Source organism: Phyllostomus discolor, chromosome 7 (assembly GCF_004126475.2).
Source record: "Phyllostomus discolor isolate MPI-MPIP mPhyDis1 chromosome 7, mPhyDis1.pri.v3, whole genome shotgun sequence".
NCBI classification, from domain to species: domain Eukaryota; kingdom Metazoa; phylum Chordata; class Mammalia; order Chiroptera; family Phyllostomidae; genus Phyllostomus; species Phyllostomus discolor.
Window position 1 is genome coordinate 39,550,538 of NC_040909.2, and position 6,000 is coordinate 39,556,537.

Here is a 6,000-nt window from a genome sequence, read left to right on the forward strand (position 1 = left end):
TTTTGTAAGGATCAATAACACTTAAGAGAAGGTTCAAAGCTTAAATCAATAAATTCATGTCTTTCCAATTGTCGCCTAAAATAAGAGGTTAAGAGCCACAACTCTACAGGGACTTCAGAGATCATTTTATGAACCATGGAAAAGCCCTGCTTCTTTGCCTGCCATTTAGATAGGTTGACATTGTTCAACATGCGGCACTCAGGCATAAGATGTGTTGCATGTGTCCTACTTCTTGATTATTCCAGAGTTCTACTCTGTTTTGTTTTTAAGAACAACTTTATTGAGATATAATTTACAAAATCTAAAATTTAAATATTATACATGCACAATTCAAAGATTTTTAGTTTATTGGCAGAATTGTGCCAGCAGCATCATCATCTAATTTTAGAAAATTTTCATCAGCCCAAAAGAAACCTTCTACCCATTAGCAGTCACTCCTCCTAATGCTAGGCAACTGCTAATCTATTTCTGTCTATAAGATTTACCTATTTTGGACATTTAATATAAATGGAATCACACATAGTCTTTTGTGACTGGTTCCTTTCACTTAGCATAATATTTTTGAGGCTCACTCATGTTGTAGTATGTATCAGTATTTCATTTAGTTTTGTGATCAAGTAATATTCCATTGTATGATATATTGGATTTTGTTTATTCATCACTTGAATATTTGGGGGTTATTTCCATTTTCTGACTGTTAAGAATAACGTTGCTATAAACATCCATGTACAAAGTTTTGTGTGGACATATTTTGCATTTCTCTTAGGTATATACCTTAGAACACAATTTCTGCATCACATGACAATTCTATGTTTAATTCTTATGTTTAATTTTTAAAGAACTGCCAGCTCATTTTCCAAAACAACTGCACTATTTTTATATTCCCATCAGCCATTTATGAAGGTTCCAATTTTTCCACATCCCTGTTGTCTGTCTTTTTTATTTTAGCTAACCTAGTTGGTGTGAAGTAGTATCTCCTTGTGGTTTTGATTTGCATTTTCCTAATGACTAGTTATACAAGCATCATTTCATGTGCTTATTGGCCATTTGTGTATCCTCCCCATGGAGTCATTTGAAGCTAAATAGTCTTTAAATTTTGGTGAAATCCAATTTATTTTTTTAAGATGTTATTTATTTATTTCTAGATAGGAGAAGGGAGGGAGAAACAGAGGGAAAGAAACATCAATGTGTGCTTGCCTCTCTTGCGCCCCCTACTGGAGACCTGGCCTGCAACCCAGGCATGTGCCCCAGACTGGGAATTGAACAGGCAAGCCTTTGATTTGCAGGCCAGCATTCAATCCATTGAGCCACACCAGACAGAGCTATTTTTTCTTTTGACATTGTATCAATACCTAATCCAAAGCAATGAAAATTTACTCTTAAATTTTCTTCTAAGACTTTTATAAGTTTAGCTCTTACATTTAGGTTTGTGATCCATTTTGAGTGAAATTATTTTATTGTGTGAGGTAGAGCCTATCTGCTTTCACTAGGTAGGCTCTAATTCAGCAACATTGATGAAAAAGAATCCACTGTAGTGAATTCATAACTGGTGCAACATTTTAGAGTTGATTTGAATACTTTCTAAATTCCCTTCCAGATACAAAAATCTTGTAATTTTTAAAAAGTGATCTATAGTTAATGAAGCCTATAAATGTAAGAATTTAAGCAACATAAATAAAAAGTATAAATCTGTATTTTAAACTTCTGGTCTTGATTCATTGGTGACTTATTAAAATCAATGTAATGGGTCAAAACTAGTATGTTTTTATGTCAAATAAAACAGAACAGAACAGAAACTATCAGAAAGCATCTCTCAAATTAAATTAAGTTTTGCCTCATAACTTTCATGTTATTCATGTTTGTGCATTTGCATTTACCAAGAGTTGGTATAAAATGTGTTTCTCACTGTGGGCCACATTCTAAAAAGTTGCAAAAACACTATATAAACTACAGTTGCAGAGTTCTTTCATTCCATAAACATTTATTAAATGCTTATTTTATGCCAGGCCTTCTGCTAAGTGTTGGGTTTAAAATGATAAACAGCACATGGTCTCCAACTTGTACAGTGCGCATATGCATTTGGATCCATATGTAGTTTCTGGAGACAAAAGATTGTGCCTGGGTTCATTTTCCACAACCAGAAGGACTCCTTCCAAATATTGATATTTGGTCTTGTGGCACTTTTTTTTTTGCAATTAATATTCAATTGTTAATCTCATTTGAGATTTGCCAACGTATTTGCTTTTCTTTCAACTAGGGGAACTTTGTTCCCAGGTTCATAATTGCATACTGTGTTTATTATATTGGGTAAGAAGTATAGGACTAGTAGTGGGAGTTGGTCATAACTAAATTGATCCCCATTTTACTCCAACTATACTTATACTGTCCCCACATCTGGTATTTTTAAATTCTGGTATATTACTTTTTAAGGGAAAAATTTTAAATCATAACAAAAATTTTATTTTCCAAGGCTTCAACCAAACAGTGTTGGCATTAATAAGGATATGTAACCATTTTGCAGATGAGTTTAGAAAATGAATGCACTGTGTTTCTAGTCATCCAATCAAGTCACTTATTTGCAGCAGCTGTGTACAATCATGGCTCTGGCATTTGCTCCTCCTCTTTATCTGAGATAGCATTTATTAGCCTATAGATACCATAAATTCTCAGGGGGTTTATAAGATCTTAATTTAAAACTTTAAAAAGTGCAACCAGTTCAACATGCTGGACAGGTTAAACACACATTGTGTTCCCACACGTGATTTTTAAATCTAGCTATGAAATTTTACCTGCAACTTTAAATATTATTAAGGTGGTTTTCTCTCCTCTTCTCCCTATCCTGTCCCCTCTTATCTTACAGCTCACCAAATGACTTGCCTATTTGTTATAAAGTCTTAAGCACCAAAGCCAAGCTTGTAACTCATTTCTTCTGGCTTCAAAAGAGCTTGATCTTTTCACTCTACCTCTCTGCTTAACTCAGCATTCTATATCTGTTTTGAGTGGTTGCCTACAAATAAAAGGGTTTTTTTTCTGGGACATTTTAATAAAAGTGAATACTTTTATATACAAATCATTATATTATAATAATACAGTTATATATTGATTCAAAACAAAAAAATCATGGAAATATACCCAAATTAGTATTTCATTTTCTATTAATATGCCAACTTGAGCTTTCATTTAGATAACTTGGAAAACTTGAGACATAATTTTAATACCATTTCTTCAATAATACACTTTTCTTTAATATTGAATGAAATAACTCCCTATTTTTAAAAATATTTTATCTTTTATAATTTGTGAACACCATAATGATATTTAATTGCAAGAAATTTCATTTGGTAGTTTCAGTAGTTTTGAGTTAGACTATTCAAGTTTTAACATTTTAATGGTTTGAAAACATCTTTTAAAGGTTCAAAAATACTTCTGACTTTCAGGGAATAAAAAAGAGCACACTTTGTCTTGCTTCATCAATATTTCTCTACTTTTTCCCCCTAAAAATTGACCAGTTTTGTATATCAGGCCTCTAAGTAACAAGAGGTAGGAAGTAGAGTAAGCAGATGGTGGGAGGACAAGCACTCCTGGTCACCTTGGGGTAGTTTGCAGAACAGGAAAGCTGTCCTACTTTCTATTTGTCTTTTCCTTTCAAGAGTTTTGTTTTAATTAAGTGCTGGTAGAATGGAAAGAGTCCTGACCTTTATCTCTGCTCATTGTGACCTTGAGCAGGAAACTCACACTCTCTGAGGCTTAGTTTCCTCATCTACAAAATGAAAATATAATATATCTTCATAATCTTATTGATGAGATAACATGGGGAAATGCCAAGTCTTAGTAGGAACCCAGTAAATGTTGTTTATTAAATGGGTAAAAGCATTGAGAATATTTTTTTCTGATAGTCAATCACTAATATAGTAAAGCCCAGTTTGGCTAAGTGAAGAGGTTTTTTTCTGTCATTGTTTTTTTGTGTTTTTTTAAAGATTTTATTTATTTATTTTTAGAGAGGGAAGGGAGGGGGGGAGAGAGAGAGAGAGAGAGAGAGAAACATCAATGTGCGGTTGCTGGGGGTTATGGCCTGCAACCCAGGCATGTACCCTGGCTGGGAATCGAACCTGCAACACTTTGGTTTGCAGCCCACGCTCAATCCACTGAGCTACACCAGCCAGGGCTGAGGGTTTTTTTAAAATATATGCATCATATTTAGCCATCAGTCTACACGGCCACTCTACTATCTGTCTTGCATGTGAAAACTTTCACTACTATAACAGATAGATTTTGAAATAGCTATGAACCCCACATTCCTGTATGAGAATCATTTTCTCAGGATGCCCATGTAAATTTGTAAGTCCTAGGCTTTGCTGTATAAAACTAAACCACAAAAATTTTTGTAATGGAAAACATTAGACAAATATAGAAGTAGACAAAATACTATGACACTCCTCCCCACCCACCCTACCTACATTCCCATCCACCCCCACCATACCCATAACCCAATTTCAGTTTATGGTCAATCTTGTTTCTTCTATACCCTCACCAATTTCTCTCTCTTCTGTATGATTCTAAAGCAAATCCCCAAAACACATTTCATCATAAAATGTTCAAGCTCTTTTAAAATGTTGTTCTTAAGTCTTGTATTTAAAAGTTGGTTTGATTTCCTTTGGCAGATTTGGGATTTAACAGAAAAGTTTCTCAAGTGAAATTTTTTCAACTCTTAAGGTCTTTCATGGGTGAGCTGTAAAATATGTTCATGGCTGGGAGAACCATTGTCTGTAGCTACAGAGTTTCAGAGGATGTAAGGATATAAATATGTTAAGGTTGAGAAATGGGCAAGGTACCTGGACCTGTGGAAAGGTGGTTATGGTAGTCTCAGTTTCTACTCCCCAAATACCCCCAAAACCAAAACAACTCTTGTGTGAGTGTGCAGAGAACAGATTTCATTCTAAGCTTTGGAATAGATGGGAGACTGGGCTGGCAGAGCCCTGGGGGGTGGTCACCTTCAGCCACGAGAAATTCTCTTCTTTTATTGTCCTTTACTCTCTATTTGGCCTGTATAAGTGACTATCATGTACTAAATATTGGGGAGCATTGCAAGATCCTAAACTTCCCTTCTGGAAAACCTCACTGGGAGTAATCTTTTTCCTCTGTGCTTCTGCTTGTTTCTCTTCACTTAGTGCAGTCTTCTGATCTAACACTAGTTATAATTTGATATAGGCTGTTGATGAAGTGTCTCTCTTCCCTTACTAAAATTAAGTGCCTTGTCAGCAGAAGCCATGGTTTATCGATCTTTTTAAAACCAGGACATACTGCACTACCATGCCTGATACCAAATAAATGGGCAATCAATGTTTGTTGAATGATTGATAGCTGAGTGTTTAACTTGCAAAACCAAGCTACTATTAAGTAAATAATTCAAGTGTCACCTCATCATGAGGTCTTCCATCACTATCATTGTTTAGTCTCTTAATAGTTTTATTTTTCTTCATACCATGAATCACTACCTGAAATTACTTTTTAAACTTATTTATTGTTTGGCTCCCTATGCTAGAATGTAAACTCCATGAATGTAGCAATTTTTAAAGGACTTTATTATTATTTTAGAGCAGTGTTATATTCACAGGAAAATTAAGAGGAAGGAACAGAGATTTCCCAATACCTGCTAAGACAGGGATTTTTTAAATTCACTTTTGTATCCCTAGCTTGTGTTATACCTAACATACGGCAAGTGGCAGACTCTGAACAAATTTCTATTATTGAAACAACAGGAATATCAAAATTTAATCACCTTTTGAAGTTGTATTTTTAACAATTATGGCTACAAAATTGATTAACACTTATTTATGTAAGCCCCAGGCTCAGCCACTGAATTGAGTATTACTTGAGTAATCAGAGGCCTTTCTGTTATTGCAAACATTGGGACCCATGTGTCAACTTTGCTTTTGATACATGGAACAACTATTATTGACACACAATTTTTGCTTTGAGCTGAGTCCGAGGACTGGGAAG